The sequence below is a fragment of the Sorex fumeus genome, unplaced genomic scaffold, assembly GCF_029834395.1.
Source record: "Sorex fumeus unplaced genomic scaffold, SorFum_2.1 ptg000111l, whole genome shotgun sequence".
In the NCBI taxonomy this organism is placed as follows: Eukaryota; Metazoa; Chordata; class Mammalia; order Eulipotyphla; family Soricidae; genus Sorex; species Sorex fumeus.
Window position 1 is genome coordinate 1,570,793 of NW_026606168.1, and position 15,016 is coordinate 1,585,808.

Below are 15,016 nucleotides of genomic sequence, written 5' to 3' on the forward strand. Positions count from 1 at the left end.
ATGGATACAGCAAGATACAGCTCAGAAACCACACGTTGGGGTGAGGGAATCCTCCAATAAGGGACTTAGGTTATTTTGGTTTTATTTGGTTTGTTCATGGTTTGGGGGCCACAAATCCAACAACGCGCAGAGGTTCTCCTGGCTCTGCACTCAGGAAGCACTCGGGCATGATAGTGGGGCTGTATGGAGATTCAGAAAAAGAACCAGGGGCCTGTGACTGCAAGCCAAGAGCACGAACTTCCCTGCTTCCCCTGCGGCAACCCAAGCGGCTGGCTTGATCTTTAATGACCCTATACCTAACAGAGAAGCAAAGAAATGGGTTGGAAACCTTAAGCGTGGAAAAAGTCGGGCAGCGGTAGTTCCGCTGAAATGCTACAAGATGACACTGTGGACGTTTCTGTCCCTCTTAAGGCTCATTTCTCTAAGAATTTTCCATCCTTGGTTTTGCTTCAGTGTTCAGTATGGGGTAATTACGGATTAAGCAAACCGCTTCCACAGGTTGCAGTGGTATGAGAGACTGTGGTCGCTTGTCTTTCACTTGAGTAATCTGGGTTCGATTCCTGCCTTCAGATCTTTGTGGGGTGGATAGCTGAATCACCTCGAGGGTCGAGTGGGTTGCCCTACCTTTGTCTCTAAACCCCGAAGGGTGCAGAGGATTGAACTGAGCCTTTAATGAGTAAGGTAAGGTTATTTTCTCACATTTACTGTTCTCTCTGTACAAGAAAAGCTCTGAATGCACCTTGTGATGCCTGTGACCGAGCCCTGGGAATATTTTCTGTTATGGGCAACCCAAACCCCATCACTCCACATTATGAGGGTACTCTAACAGTATTATACACCGATGTAGGGAATGGAAGAATATACAGTTCTGACACCCTCAAGTCATGGTGAGAGAATCGGTATCAAGGAACTAAAGCTCTGTGTTTTACTTTTCTTTCTTGTTTGTTCCTTTATGGCTGTGGCCACACTTGGGCATGCTCACGGCCTTCTCCTGGATCTACACTCAGTAATCACAATGGACTTGACTGAAGAACCGAAGGGGAAGCCTATGAATATACGCCAGTCCGACGGATGCAAGGCAAAAGCCCTATCCGCTCTGCTCCTGTTGCAGCGGCCCAAGATGCGTGCTGGATATTTAATGACCTCATACTTAACACTTCAGCAAAGAGAAGGGCTGAAAATCTTAAAAGTGGGAAAATTTGGACCCAAGAATTTATGCTGAAACACCACGAGATGGAGCTGTGGGCATTTCTGTCCTCAAGGCTCGTTCCTTTAAGAATTTTCCACCCTTTCTTAGGTTTGCTTCCGTGTAAAGTATTGGGTAATTAAAGATCAAGCCAGGAGCTTCAAAGGGGAAGTGGTAGGAAAGTCTTGAAGGTGTGCGTCTTTCACATGGGTGACCAGTATTCGATTCTCGCCTTCAGATCTTGTGGGGTACATAGCTGAATCACCTCAAGGATCGAATGGGCTGTCCATCTTTGCATCTGGACCACGACGGATGCAGAGGATTGAACCTGAGGTGGACAGAGCAAGGCAAAGCTGCAAGGCTGGAGCCATAGTACAGGGCATAGGGCGTTTGCCTTGCATGTGGCCAACATGGCCGACCCGAGTTCGATTCCACCACCACTCTCGGCAAGCTACCAAGAGTATCTTGCCCGCACACCAAAGCCTGAGAACCTACCTGTGTCATATTTGATATGTCAAACACAGTAACAAGTCTCACAATGTTACTGGGCCCGCTCCGACAAATCCATGAGCAATGGGAGGACAGTGACAGTGACACTCTGAGCTAAAACACATCAGAAGCCACTTTGTTATGTCTGTGACCAAACCATTTAGAAATATTTCCTGGTATGGGCAACCCACACCACATCACCCCACGTTCTGAGGATACCCAACCCTATACTACAAGGAAGAGGCAGCATGGATACAGCAAGATACAGCTCAGAAACGCCCACGTTGGGATGAGGGAATCCTCCAATAAGGGACTGAGGCTGTTTTGTTTGTATTTGGTTTGTTCATGGTTTGGGGTCCACAAATCAAGCAACACACAGAGATTCTCCTGGCTCTGCACTCAGGAAGCACTGTGGCATGATGGTGGGGTTGTATGGAGAGCCAAAGAGTATGAGAGCTTTCTTTCACTTGGGTAACCTGGGTTCCATTCCAGTCTTCATATCTTGTGGGGTACATAACTGGACTCACTATAAACAGAGCTCCTCTCCCACAGTCCAGGAGCTTCTCCCCCAGGGACAGCTTGTGTCCATGGACTGAGCAGAACAGTCTCCGAGTAGCTTTTTCCAGGGGAACACTTCTTTAAAGCATGGGCACTTACTTCCTTCTGGTCACCCACAGAAGACATCCAACCTGTCTTGGCATCCTGATGGCGCTGAGGGCATAATTGCTCACTCGAGATTTTGTCACAGTGCGCATTATCAAAAAAATTCCTCCTGGGTTGACTGCTACCCTCAAGAACAGCAGAGAAGAATTCTGATTATTGTGCTGTGCCTGAGAGTCTCTTCATCCAGAAAATTCTAGATCGGCAGGTTGGTTTCTAACATTTACCCAACTCAATTGCAATTCTGACACGTGGATGGATTTTCCAGGCAACGACCTTACATTTCAGCAAAATGCACAAGCAAAATAGACCGACGGCAGGTCACATAGCTGTGTAAAATTTTTTTCAACTCAAAGAACTGACAAACAAAACAAACACAAACATTGTCCTCCCATTGTTCATTGATTTGCTCGAGCAGGCCCTGTAACGTCTCCATTTTGAGACTTGCTGTTACTATGTTTGGCGTATTGAATATGTCACGGGTAGCTTGCCAGGCTTCGCTGCATGTGCGAGATACTCTCGATAGCTTGCCAGGCTGTCCTAGAGGGGTGGAGGAATCAAACCCAGCTCGGCCGGGCTGGCTGAGAACAAGGCAAACACCGTACCGCTGTGCTATCGCTCCAGTCCAAGACACAGAAACTGGAAATAACTACCTCTGCAGAAAATTGAAGCACCAGTTTAGAGTGAAAATAAAAGGCGCCCGAGACTGGGTTTGGTACTAGCTTAGTGTGGAGCATAGTGGGATAGCTTAGTGGAATACACTTGTGAAGGCAATGATGCATCCCCACACAGCCGAGACAGACCTTTGAAATCATCTCACCTGAAACAGATTCCTCTCCAGGATCAATGAGTTTTTTGTTATCTTGTTCTATTTACTTAGGTGGGGAGAGGGTCACACCAGCATTACTCAGGGATTCTTGCTGCTGGGGCTCTGGGGGCCCTGAGGGGTGCTGGGATGGAACCAGAGTTTTCTTCCTTGGGGCCAAGCAAGTGCGCTTCTTAATGCAAAACCACTAATGCTGAACCATCGAGTTCTTTTCAACAATCACACTTGTCCTTGCTGTCTATCAAATGTAAAGTCACAGTATTTACCCTGTAATAAAAAGAATTTTTGGGGGGTTCCATAGTACAGGGGTAGGCATTTGCCTTGCATAGAGCCGGCCCAGCTTCAATCCCAGGCATCCCATATGGTCCCACATGCACCACTAGGAATAATTCCTGAGTGGAGAGCTATGAGTAACCCCTGAGCATCACTGGATGTAACCCAAAAAGCAAAAAAAAAATAAATAAAATATACATATTTTTAGGTTTTAGAACTACTGATTTTATGCAGCAACACGATTGAAACTGGAAGATACCATCTTGAGTGAAGTTAGCCAGAAAAAGAAACAAAAACAGGATAATGTCACTCATTGGTGGAATACAGAACACTGGATGTGGAGATGTACTGTAAAGGGTCTAATTAAATCATCCCTTATTTCAGTGTTTAGAGAGAAGCCGGATAAAGAAGGAAAGAAATCTGCGGGCAGAAAAGAACCAGAAGTTTACAGGGATCAGGGATTCATTTATGGCAGTGACATGAGTGACGGGTGTAGCCATTTTACCCAAAATACAAATGCAAGAGAACTGAAAACAAGAGATGTAAGCTGCAACCACTGAAACTTAGTCATGTGGTTGTTCAGATGACAGGCGGGGGTGGAGTGAGGACTGAGATTGGAGGGAATACGGGAACATGGGTGGAGGGAAGCTGACACTGGTGCAGGGATTGGTGCTGAATTATTGAATGCATAAGTACAACTATCAATACTTTTGAAAATTCTGGCACTTTAATGAAAACTTAAAAAAAGAATAAAATGAAATAAATTTCCAGATTTCACCCCCACTGAGGTTAAACACCCTCTAGTCCCAGTATTAGGCTCTGATATTTTTCCTATGGTGCTGAGACCATAGATATGGTTGTAGGGATGGAGTCAGACCCTACCTTTCAAGTCACATGCTTGGTCCACTGAGCACTCCAATAGCATAATATTTAGTTTCAACAAGAGAATCGTACAGCACACTTGTATGCAATACCCTTGTTCCCAAATGAAATTGCTGTAATTCCACATCCTGAACCTGTGATTTGAGTTCTGAAATCAAACAAAATGCACAATGAGGATTAGTCCAACATTGAATGGAATGCAATTGAATGGCTAAACAGGTGGAGGACATGGTTCTCACAGTCCAAACAAGCCGACAAAAAGAGAAAAACTGCGGGAAGTGTTGCTGCAGGAGCAAGGCAATTCCAGAACAAGCCTTTTGGGTTTTATTTTTGATCAGACCCAGTGATGCTCGAGATACCATAGGGGAAGCTGGACATCAAAGATAGGCAGCGTCTGTTGGCGAGCACCCTCCGTGATGCACTGCTGTTCTGGTCCTAATAAGCTTCACTATGGGCTCACAGCCACAATTTAAAATACACACAATAAAACATTTTGTGGTGCGTACAAGAGTACAGCAGGTAGGCATTTGCCTTGCATGAGGCTGACAGGGGTTGATCCTTGAGCATTGCCAACAGCAACTTATGAGAAACACCAGGAATAACTGTTGATCATCCCCAGGCCCCAAAATAAAAGATAGCACAGTGGTAGGGTATTTGCCTTGCACGCAGCCAACATGGCCAACCCGAGTTCAATTCCTCCACCCCTCTCGGATTGCCCGGCAAGCTACCTAGAGTATCTCGCCCACACAGCAGATGGCAAGCTCCCCATGACGTATTCGATATACCAAACACAGTAACAACAAAGTCTCCAATGGAGACGTTACTGGGCCCGCTCGAGCAAATCGATGATCAACGGGAGGGCCTTTACCTTACCTTACCTTATTCAAAAAAACATGGTAATTATCCAAAGGCAAAGATAAGCAGATAAGCATGGTGTCATATTGACAGAGAGGGGTCCAGAAAGGGTACCCAGCCCTGTAGGTGTACAGTCAGGCTGGTTATTCAGCTGGGGGGGACAAGGGTCTTGAAACTCATGGACTATTTGACATACCTGACAGACGAGGAAGAATGACAACAAAGTCAAGAAAGCAAAGCACAGGATCTCTCCGTAACGAACAGCTCCGGGGAGTGAAGGGCAGCGTGAGTGCAGTACAGACGCCTGATCCAGTGGCCCGAGGACACAGTAGCATGTTTCACACACACTCAGGGCACGCACACACTGCCCAGGGACCTAGCCAGGAAGGGTCCTCAGACACTCACCTGCACACACCTCACCTCCCCGGCTTTAGGGCTCCTCTTCCAGCCTAGAGATTAACGCAGGCTTCACCCCAGAAGGCCCTGCTCCACAGAGACAGAGGACTGGATTAGTCACAAGGAAGGAAAAGGCGACAAGTAAACCTCGTGTGTCCCTGGTCTAACTGGTCATACTATTGAAAAGGCATGATCATAACGTTCACTTTCAATATGCCAAAGATTGGTGGGGAGTGAGGAATAAGACAAGGTTTAAACTTAAGAGTGAAATAAGGGAGTCCCAGATAATACCACTATGCTACCAGCACTGTATGCAGTTTTGTTTTGGGTTACAGTTGGCGATGCTCAAGGGTTAATCCTGTATCCGTGCTCAGGAATCATCTCTGGTAGTATTGGCTCCATGGAAGGTCAGTGATTGAACCTGGTTTGCTTTACGTAAGGAAGCGCCCTCCCCACAGTGCTTTTGGAACATCTGTAATTCCCTGAATTTCTTTTACGTTTACTTTGAGTTTACAATTCCCCAAGTGAGGTTTGATGACTTAGGTGAATCTGAACTTTGTATTTGAAGTGAATATTTCCTATTCTATATTCCCATTAGCCCCTTTATACTCTACTATAGAGCAATGTTCTTTGCTTAACCACAGATAGACTATTAATGATAGGCTCCTAATATCTGGCCCATATCCTGAAATACATCTACTCCTGGCACCTGTCATATTTACTTGATTCAAGCTTCAGTTGCCATACTTCCTAACACTCCAAAAAGGAAGGCCCCATAGGGCTGAGATGGATCTGGGGAAAATAGCAAAACTACCCTGGAATCGAAATGGAATAGTCTAGAAAGCATGAAAGAACAGTCTTGATATTAGCTGTTATGACTTAAGAGACAGGACCTCATGAAGGACAAGCTGTACCGGCCTGAAGACCTAGTATGGTATTTATGGTAGAAGCCCAGCAACCTTGCCCTCAGAGTCCAGAGAACTAAATTTTGGAATCTATATTTCTTACTATTTTTATCCACATATCTGCAATTATTAATAAGAAGTAAATTTAATTGTTTAATATTTTCTAGTAGATAAAGAGGAAAGCAATATAATGCTGTTGACCCTGGGAGAATCTCTCTGTATAGCCACTGGGAGACAGTGTCTCCTTGAATTCTCCAGAATTGTCTCCATCAAAACCCTTTACCTCTGTAGGGGCTGCAGCCATAGCACAGCAGGAAGGGCACTTGCCTTGCACGCAGATGATGAGGGTTCTTTTCCCAGCATCCCATATGGTCCCTCGATCACATCCAGGAGTAAATTCCTTAGTGCAGAGCAAGGAGTTACCCCTGTTAATGGCCAGGCGTGACCCAAAAAGCAAAAACAAACAAAAATGCTTTACCTCTGTAAACGATCAGTCACCCCTCTGTGTAGTCCTATAGCTCAACAACGTTCAATGCTCTGTAGTTATGCTAAAAGCTTCACATTAAACAAGCCATTCTGACAATCAGTCAGTGGTTCTCCATATCTTTGTTCCTCTTCTGACTCCAGCATAATGTCCCTTTAGAGATTCCTCTGAGAGGCAATCAGGTATGTTCATCCCTCTGGGGTGAAACTCACTGCCATGTTGACAGAGGTAACCACATTTCGAACCAGCACACACTAGGATAGGAGGAGGCTATCCCAATCCACACAATGGGCCTGAGGATGAGACACTGCAGCACCCTAGGGGTTCTCAGGGATCTCCCTTCTCCCCACTCCAGAAGGGAGGAACCGGCCTCCACCAACACTTTAGGGTGACGGGCCCCAGTAGTCACTGGATGGAATCCTGATATACCACAATGGAACTATATTAGAAGCTGATGGACTTGCACGCAGTCACCCCAGAGACAAACCCAATGAACAATGCTCCTGTGAGTAACACCTAAGCACTGACCCAGCAGGACCAAAAGAAAGCAACACTGGGTTCGACCAAAACTCTAGACACTCCTCCCCCACGCCATATCGTCACATCAACTGTTCTAGGGATGAGAAGGGGACACTCAATGTCCAGTGAGCAACTCAAAGGTGTTGTGGACTGGAGGACTCCTGGGTTGGCCACATGCAAGCAAGTACCCTACTTGCTGTACTATTGCTCTGGCCATTTCTAAATAAATTTTTTTCCCAGCACACCAGCAGTGACCCCTGAGCAAAACTTCCCTTCCCCATACTGAAATATCTCCCTTTCAGGAAAAGATAAAACAACAAGTATACTGATGTAGCCACCCCCAAGAGCCAGTTTTCCTGATGTTCTGGTCAGGGAGAGATGAAGAGAAAGGGATTATTTGCAATTGGACATGTGGAAGTAGAAAAAATCATTTGCAGGAGTATTGTTTATTCGGCTATTGATTAAGCTGACTGAAATGGGCATGAACTCCACCGTACTTTTCCCCCTTTTTTTGATAATTTTATTTTTTGAATCGCCCTGAGTGAAGACACAAAACTTTTGGGTTTAAGTGTCGTTCAAACAATGAAGCGCCAGTCCCTTTACTGTGCCAATTTTCCACCACCAAAACCCCAAGTATACCCCTATTCTACACCCTCCCCCTAACTGTGGGGGCAGATGATTTCTACATTTCTCTCTACTTTGATTACATTCAATATTTTGACACCAGACCCACCATTATTATATTTGGGATTTAACCCCAGCACTCAGATAGTTCAAAAAGGCAACAGTAGACAATTTGTTTTCTACTGCTGGTTATAAACATGATTTTGTAATTTTGAAATTTTAATAATATGGAGGGATTTCTCCCAATACCTGCTTAGTTCCAGATTTTCTCCTGACTCTCTGGGATCATGGCCATTAAGCAGCTTTATCAGGAGCCAGAGAGGCGGTTCGTGGGCATGATCTAAGCTATTGTTGGGTCGTGGAGGAAAGGGCCACCTCCACCCCCATCCCCCCATCCTGTGAAGCTCCACATATCTCATCACTGCGGGCCCAAATGTGACTTTCCAATGGCCTCTGGAGGATGGTGGCCAGCGAGTCGCCAAGGGGAGCAGGTGGAGGGACAGCACCACTTCCCTCTGGGGTGGCCCGGGGTTAGTAACCTACTGCAGGGTCCAGACTCATTTCTGCCAAGAGCCGCTGGGTTTTGAGATTTGTCTCTGAATCTTTGGGATCATAGCCATTAAGCAGCATTGATAGCAGAGTGGGATGTTTGCCTTGCACGGGAAAAACCCGGGTTCGAACCCTGGCAACAATATGTTCGCCTGAGCACTGCCAGGAATAATTTCTGAGTGCATAAGCCAGGAGTAACCCCATGTGCATCGCTGGTTGTAACTCAAAAAGCAGAAAACAAAATAAATAAATAATACAAACAGTAAATTTTCAGAGGCAAAACCCTCTCACTTGTGCAGACACACCCCAAAGTCCCAACCCCAGCACAGGAGCCAATAAAAATGACCACAAAAGTGTCCCTTTCCTTTCGGGGCTTCACGTGAACATATCTGGATAAGTGTTATCTCCAGTCCAAAGGCTCCAAAAAGGGCCCGGCGCAGTCCCGAGTAGGGAGGTATAAGATGGCCAAGACCACCACTCTCTGCAGGTCCCTCACACCAAGGCCCAAAGTTCAGGTGCCATCTTCGATGTGATCTTGGCTGCAGGGACCCTCAGCATAACGCACCCTCACCCATGACACCTCCGCCACAGAACAGCCCCCAATGCAACCCTAAAAAGCTCCACATTCCCTAATACCTAGTTTTGCAGAACAAGTTTTGAAAAAACAAGCACAAAAACGCCCTACAAGCTGGCATGTCCTGCCGATCAAGTTCCCAAACTAGGAGCTGCAGGGTGCTCAAGCCTGTTTCTCCAGCGTGAATGCACCTGTGTTCAATAAGTCTGAGGCTCCAGCAAAGGCCTTTCCACATTCCTTACATATATATGGTTTCTATCCAATGTGAATTCTCCTATATACATTAATTACTGAGGTCACAGCAAAGGCCTTCCCACATTCCTTACATATAAAGTTTCTCTCCAGTGTGAATTCTCCTATGTACAGTCAATTGCGAGGATGTAGTAAAGGTGTTTCCACACTCCACACATATATAAGGCTTCTCTCAAGTATGAATTCTCATGTGTATAGTAAGGGAAGAGGACAACGTGAATGCCATTCCACATATATGACACTGATGAGATTTCTCTCCCCTGTGAATTCTGCTATGATTCCGAAGGTACTGAGATTGACAGAAGGCCTTCCCACATTCTTTGCAGATATATGGTTTCTCTCCAATGTGAATTCTCCTATGTTCACTAAGTCTTGAGGCTTTAGCAAAGGCCTTCCCACATTCCTTACATATATACGGTTTCTCTCCAGTGTGAATTCTCCTATGTTCACTAAGTCTTGAGGCTTTAGCAAAGGCCTTCCCACATTCCGTACATATATACGGTTTCTCTCCAGTGTGAATTCTCCTATGTACAGTAAGTCTTGAGGCTTCAGAAAAGGCTTTCCCACATTCCTTACATATATACGGTTTCTCTCCAGTGTGAATTCTCCTATGTACAGTAAGTTTTGAGGCTTTAGCAAAGGCCTTCCCACATTCCTTACACATATACGGTTTCTCTCCAGTGTGAATTCTCCTATGTTCACTAAGACTTGAGCCTTCAGAAAAGGCCTTCCCACATTCCTTATATATATATGGTTTCTCTCCAGTGTGAATTCTCCTATGTACAGTAAGTTTTGAGGCTTTAGCAAAGGCCTTCCCACATTCCTTATATATATACGGTTTCTCTCCAGTGTGAATTCTCCTATGTACAGTAAGTCTTGAGGCTGCAGCAAAGGCCTTCCCACATTCCTTACATATATACGGTTTCTCTCCAGTGTGAATTCTCCTATGTACAGTAAGTCTTGAGGCTGCAGCAAAGGCCTTCCCACATTCCTTACATATATATGGTTTCTCTCCAGTGTGAATTCTCCTATGTACAGTAAGTTTTGAGGCTGCAGCAAAGGCCTTTTCACATTCCTTACATATATATGGTTTCTCTCCAGTGTGAATTTTCCTATGTACAGTAAGTTCTGAGGATGTAGCAAAGGACTTCCCACATTCCTTACATATATACGGTTTCTCTCCAGTGTGAATTCTCCTATGTACAGTAAGTTTTGAGGCTGCAGCAAAGGCCTTTTCACATTCCTTACATATATATGGTTTCTCTCCAGTGTGAATTCTCCTATGTTCACTAAGTCTTGAGGCTTTAGCAAAGGCCTTCCTACATTCCGTACATATATACGGTTTCTCTCCAGTGTGAATTCTCCTATGTACAGTAAGTCTTGAGGCTTCAGAAAAGGCTTTCCCACATTCCTTGCATATATACGGTTTCTCTCCAGTGTGAATTCTCCTATGTACAGTAAGTCTTGAGGCTTTAGCAAAGGCCTTCCTACATTCCGTACATATATACGGTTTCTCTCCAGTGTGAATTCTCCTATGTTCACTAAGACTTGAGCCTTCAGAAAAGGCCTTCCCACATTCCTTATATATATATGGTTTCTCTCCAGTGTGAATTCTCCTATGTACAGTAAGTCTTGAGGCTTCAGAAAAGGCCTTCCCACATTCCTTACATAAATACGGTTTCTCTCCAGTGTGAATTCTCCTATGTACAGTAAGTTTTGAGGCTTTAGCAAAGGCCTTCCCACATTCCTTATATATATACGGTTTCTCTCCAGTGTGAATTCTCCTATGTACAGTAAGTCTTGAGGCTGCAGCAAAGGCCTTCCCACATTCCTTACATATATACGGTTTCTCTCCAGTGTGAATTCTCCTATGTACAGTAAGTCTTGAGACTGCAGCAAAGGCCTTCCCACATTCCTTACATATATACGGTTTCTCTCCAGTGTGAATTCTCCTATGTTCACTAAGTCTTGAGGCTTTAGCAAAGGCCTTCCCACATTCCTTACATATATACGGTTTCTCTCCAGTGTGAATTCTCCTATGTACAGTAAGTTTTGAGGCTGCAGCAAAGGCCTTTTCACATTCCTTACATATATATGGTTTCTCTCCAGTGTGAATTCTCCTATGTTCACTAAGTCTTGAGGCTTTAGCAAAGGCCTTCCTACATTCCGTACATATATACGGTTTCTCTCCAGTGTGAATTCTCCTATGTACAGTAAGTCTTGAGGCTTCAGAAAAGGCTTTCCCACATTCCTTGCATATATACGGTTTCTCTCCAGTGTGAATTCTCCTATGTACAGTAAGTCTTGAGGCTTTAGCAAAGGCCTTCCTACATTCCGTACATATATACGGTTTCTCTCCAGTGTGAATTCTCCTATGTTCACTAAGACTTGAGCCTTCAGAAAAGGCCTTCCCACATTCCTTATATATATATGGTTTCTCTCCAGTGTGAATTCTCCTATGTACAGTAAGTCTTGAGGCTTCAGAAAAGGCCTTCCCACATTCCTTACATAAATACGGTTTCTCTCCAGTGTGAATTCTCCTATGTACAGTAAGTTTTGAGGCTTTAGCAAAGGCCTTCCCACATTCCTTATATATATACGGTTTCTCTCCAGTGTGAATTCTCCTATGTACAGTAAGTCTTGAGGCTGCAGCAAAGGCCTTCCCACATTCCTTACATATATACAGTTTCTCTCCAGTGTGAATTCTCCTATGTACAGTAAGTCTTGAGACTGCAGCAAAGGCCTTCCCACATTCCTTACATATATACCGTTTCTCTCCAGTGTGAATTCTCCTATGTACAGTAAGTTTTGAGGCTGCAGCAAAGGCCTTTTCACATTCCTTACATATATATGGTTTCTCTCCAGTGTGAATTTTCCTATGTACAGTAAGTTCTGAGGATGTAGCAAAGGACTTCCCACATTCCTTACATATATACGGTTTCTCTCCAGTGTGAATTCTCCGATGTACAGTAAGTTTTGAGGCTCCAGCAAAGGCCTTCCCACACTCCTGACATATATAAGTCTTCTTTCCACTATGCATATTCTTATGTCTATAAAGAGACAAGGTGTGAATAAAGGCCTTCCCACATGTCTGACATATATAAGGCTTCTCTCCACTATGCGTTTTCATATGTCTATTAAGATCTGAGGGCTGAATAAAGGCCTTCCCACATGTCTGACATTTACGAGATTTCTCTGCTGTATGAATTCTCCTATGTCTAAAAAGATGTGATGATTGATTGAAGGCCTTCCCACATGCTTCACATGCATAAGGTTTCACTCCTGAATTTATATTCATATGGTCATGATGGAGTAACCCTTGACTCACACTTTGTTCTCGGTGCTCACTTTTCCGGGGATGCTGTCCACTGTAGTTTTCTAAGGGAATACCACAGTACTGAGAACATGGGGAGGCTCCGCCACATTCCTTACACTTAGATGGGTTCTGTTCACAGTGACTGTGATTGAGAGTTTGTCGCTGTGAGGGACTCACTATAAACAGTGCTTCTTTCCCTAGTGGCTGCCAGACTGGGGAATTTTGTGACTGTGAACTGAGAACACCACACTCCAAGGAACTTTTTCCAAGGGAGGGCTTCTTCAAAGTGAGGTAGCTCTCGCCATTCTGATCACCCTCAGAAGACATCCCACACGTCTTGGCATCCTCATGGGGTTGAATGCAGGATTGCTCACTAGAGATATTGTCATAGAGTGCAGAATCAGAGATATTCCACTTGGGTTGGTTGCTTCCCTGTAGGAAGAGCAGAGAAGAATTTCAATTATTAACTTATTCACCGAGTCTTCCTGTCAAAAAACTGAGCCTTCCGATGTGGTTTCTTTTTTGGGGGGTCACACCTGGTGATGCACAGAGGTTACTCCTGGCTCTGCACTAAGGAGTTACTCCTGGCAGTACTCAGGGGACCATATGGGATGCAGGGAATCGAACCCGGGTTGGCCGCGTGCAAGGCAAATGCCCTAACGGCTGTGCTATTGCTCCAGCCCCAGGTGAGGTTTCTAACATATGCACCACACAAATGTAATTGCCTACGTAAGGATTGTCTTATTATAGAATACCTTCGTGTAAATGTAAGTTCGACACACAAAATTGATGGAAGCAGATTCATAAAATTCTGTGACTTCCCCCCACCTTTAACTTAATTAAGGAATATAACTGGAAATAATTCCTTCTATAGAAAACTGATGCATCCATTTCAAGAGAAAATGAAATACAACCACAGTGGGTTTGATTAAAGCTCAGAGTGGAACCTGTGATAAAGGGGTGAAGATAACGCTGCATCCTCACACAGCTGAGACAGACCACGTGACTATTGCAAAGCTCTCACCACAAGTGATTGCTTTCAGGATCAACAAAGTTTTTTGTTCTTAATGTTTTGTAGTTTCTATTTATTGGGGGTTGGGTGGGCGGAGGGGCACACCATGCAGTATCGAGGATCAGTTCTGTGTGTCTACGGTGTCTATAAGGAGTGCTGGGTAAGGATCATCCATCCCTGTGCAAAGCAAATATATTTCTCACTGCACTATCTCCAGGGCCCACAAATTAGCTTTTTAAATGACTATAACTGTCAAGCAAATGAAAACTCACAGCATTTTTATACATGGTTGATTTCAGCACCTAGTAAAGCTAAGGGTCCTCTACCCCAAGCATCAGGCTTTGGAATTTCTCCCTGCCATTCACAGCCCTCCACCCTAACAATCACATATTTGGTCCACTCACGCTGGCATAATAATTTATTCCGAATTAAAAATCTTACCAACTCACTCGTACTTGCAGACCCCATTCCTAAATCAAAGTGCTATAATGCCAAATCTTGAATCCGTGGTTTCAGCTCTGAAACTGAACACAACATGCAGTTAAAGCAATTGTCAAACATGTAGCAAAATGATGCCATGTAGTTGGAGTACATCTCTGTGGTATTCAAAGTCCATAAAATCCTACACTAAAGAAAAGATTAGGTTAGTGGAAAACGGTAAGGATCTTTGCAATTCTACACTAGGTTTTGTTTTAGTTTTTGAGCATACCCGGTGATGTTCGGGGAACCAGGTTATTGAACAGGTCACTTTCAGGCATTGCAAGGCACTCCCTGCTGTACTATCGTTCAGATCCAAACTAGCTCTGTTATGATCTTACTTATTTGAAAGCCATGGAAGCAACTTACAGAGTCATTCTGGACAGACATACGATGGGAATGAAGAGGAGTGTGAGTGCGGCACAGACCCATGGATCCAGGAGCCCAAGGCCCCAGCCTCAGCAGCGTGTTTCATACATGCTCAGGACACCCATACACTGCACAGGGCCTGAGCCAGGAAGGGTTCTCAGACACTCACCTAAACACAAGTCTCTCCTCCCTGACCTCAGGGCTCCTCCTTCCAGCCAGGAAATCACCGCAGGCTTCAACCCAGTGTGCCCTGCCACAACAGAGACAGAGGCATGGATAAGTGACAAGGAAAAGGTGACGGGTAAATCCCCGTGTTTCCTGATATAAAGGCATGAACACAATGTCCATTTCCAAAATGCCACATATTT